Consider the following 3,214-nt stretch of genomic DNA (forward strand, 5'->3'; position numbering starts at 1 on the left):
GCACCAGAACCCTCTCTGTCCTCTGCACAACATAGGGTAAGCAGTGATGGGGAGCTCAGTTGTCTCCTCACGGCCCATCTCTCGGAGAGACACAAATACTGGAAGCTTCTTCCTTAGAGCCATAGATGAAGACAGTTTGTCTCTGACATGTCACACAGGAAAATCATGGGCTTTTTTTTTTTTTTTTTTTTTTTTAAGCTGGAAGAGATCTTGCATATCATCTGGTTAATCCTCCTCAATTCAAAGATGGAGAAACGGAGGACCAGAGAGGGGCAGTGACTTACCTTTGGTCACACTGCAAGGCGGGTCCCAGGCCAGGTTAAGAGCCCCACATGCGCCCTCACCCACCGCCCTCGCTCTGCCCCCCGAAGCCAAGCTGGAATCAGCCCATCCCGTTGGCAAAAGGAAGCCTTGCCCCCAGCTTGCCTCCGCTGGCCTGAACAGGCCTCTCCTCCGCTTCCAACTCACACTCAGCTTCTGGCCAGCTCACCACCTGGCCGTGCTCACACGGGCCCCTCCAGAAGAGCCTGCGCAGGCCTTTTGACACAGCCTGGCCTCCGATCCTGGAACCACCTCCCTGGGCTCCCAGCCCCTCCGGTGGTCCTTGCCAGGTGTGCACGGTACCTGCCCAGGCACCCACGGCCCTGCTCCCTGCACCCCCAGGTCCTCTCCCGCTCACGTGGACCTGGGTTGGAGCAGCTCTGCACAGCCTCATGTGTACTTCCTGTCACACATGTGCCAGGCCACCTGCTACACTCAGGAAGAGGCCTTCTCCTCCTGCCCCTTCCGAGGAGGGAGCACGAGGGATGTCTTGGGACAAACCCAGAGCTGAACAAAATGGGGGGGGGCATCGTGCTTTGCTCTGCACGAGAGGGTGTGTCTGAGCTGATGTTAGGGTGAGCAGACTATCCCATCCCCGTTAGAGCCGATGAAGGGGTTCCAAGAAGCTTTCCCTCATGTTCCATGGAAAAGTGAGATGAAGTTGAATCAAGAATGACCAGTCCACACAGCTGGTGGCAAATAAGAAGCACCTTTGGGTGTCTTTACCTTGATCCCCGCCTGGATGGGGAAACAGGGGAGTAGAAAGGCCTGGGGGCTCCCATTGAGGACGGCCCGGCCGACGGTTGGGTTGGCGGAGGCCCACAGTCCGTGGGCCAGCTCCGTCTCCAGGGCTTTGAGGACGTGGGAGGGCAGGGCAGGGGTCTCAGGGGTCCTGCCTTCTGTCCCTCATCCTCAGACAGCCTTCTCAAGCCAGCAAGACTCCGACAATTCGATTTAATTTAATGAATACATTATTTTAATGAGGAAGTCCTTTAAAAAAAATAACTGAAAAGTCTTGTAGAATTGAAGCATAATTTACGTGCAGTGAAATGATCTCAGGTGAACAGCTTGAGGGCTTTTGAAAATGCATACACCCAGATAACTGACTCACAAATGGAACAGAACACTGCCGTCCCCCTAGAAAGTCCCCTCATTCGTGCAGCCCCAATCCCACTCCCGTCCAGGGCAATCACCGTTCTGATTTCTATCGCCGCAGGTTGGCTGCACCCGCCCTAGAGCCTCACGGGAATCCACCCGTTCATGTCTTTGCTTCTGACCTCTCTTATTTGGCAACCCGCTTTGAGGTTCATTCACACTGTTTCTGTGCAAGTTTTCCTAGGTTGCTTAACGGTATTTCACGTTTGCATAAATCACGGTTTTCCTGGTAAACCGTGGGCGGTTTATAGTTTGGGACTATTATGAGCACATACGCAGCTATGAACGTTCACATGAAAACCCTCTCGTGGGTACAGGTTTGTACGTCTCTTGGCTGAAGGCCCCAGACTGGAGCTGCTGGCTCATAGGGAAGCTGTACGGTTAACTGTGTAAGAGACCGCTGACCAATTTTCCAGTGTTTTTGCCCTGTTCCTCTCCTTTTTTTTAATTATTATTTTTTTGTATATTTTTTTATTGGAGTTTGATTTGCCAACATATAGCATAACACCCAGTGCTCACCCCATCAGGTGCCCCCCTTAGTCACCCCATCCCCCCACCCACCTCCCCTTCCACTACCCCTTGTTCGTTTCCCAGAGTTAGGAGCCCTGCTCCTCTGCTACGGCGATGTATGAGAGTTCTGGATGCTCCAGATCCTTGCAGACACTTGGCACTATCCGTATTAGTCTCGTCACTGGTCATCATTCTGTAGGATGGGCAGTGGTATCCCATTGTGGTTTTAATTTGTATTTCCCCGATCGCTGGCCTAATGCACCTTTGCATCTGTTCACGTGCTCGTTGTCCATTTGCAAACCTTCTCTAGTGAAGTGTCTGTTCGACCCTCGTGCTCCTTGGATTTTTTCCTTTTTATTATTGAATCTTAAAATAATATGAAAGTTTTTAATATATTCTGGATACATATCCTTTTCCAGACATAGGTACTGCGAGTATATCCTCCCCGTGTGTGGTACTCCTTTCCCTTTTTTAAAAAAAAGATGTTTGAAAGTTTCTTTGACAGAGAATGAGTGTGTGTGTGTGTGTGCACAAACGGGGGTGAGAGAGGGAGAAACAGGCTCCCTGCAAAGCAGGGAGCCCTGCCTGGGGCTCAGTCCCAGGATCCCGGGATCATGACCTGAGCCAAAGGCAGATGCTTAACTGACTGAGCCACCCAGGCACCCCATTACTTTCATTTTTAAATTTTTTTGGTAACTTTTTGATTTTGATATACATTTGTGAGAATAGTCTAAGGGACTCCCGTATCCCTTCACTCAGATTCATCAGTTGTAATGATTTTATCTCATTTGCTTGATTATTCTTGCATTTCTCCTTTCTCTCTCATGTACGCAAGCAACACATATGTGTATTGATCTATAAACACACATTTATATGTATATGCACATGTGTAAAAAATATTTATATAAACATATATAACATATACACATATAAGGATGTGTGTGTGTGTGTGTGTGTGTAATTTCCCCCCTGAACCATTTGCAGAAAAGTTGGGGACATCACGACTGTCTTATACGCAGTGTGTGCATCCCAAGAAAGAGATTATTTTTCATACCCACAAAAGAAAGACCAAAATCAGAACATTCAACACTGATACAATGTCTTCATCCCAACCACAGCCCATATTCACCTTTCATTAGTTGTTACAGAGTGTCCAGGGCAGCCATGGTGTTGAAAGTCCAGGATCCAAGGCCGGGTGGCGCCGAGCGCTCCATGGTGTCCTTCCACC

Source organism: Canis lupus, chromosome 8, assembly GCF_011100685.1.
Source record: "Canis lupus familiaris isolate Mischka breed German Shepherd chromosome 8, alternate assembly UU_Cfam_GSD_1.0, whole genome shotgun sequence".
Classification (NCBI taxonomy): domain Eukaryota; kingdom Metazoa; phylum Chordata; class Mammalia; order Carnivora; family Canidae; genus Canis; species Canis lupus.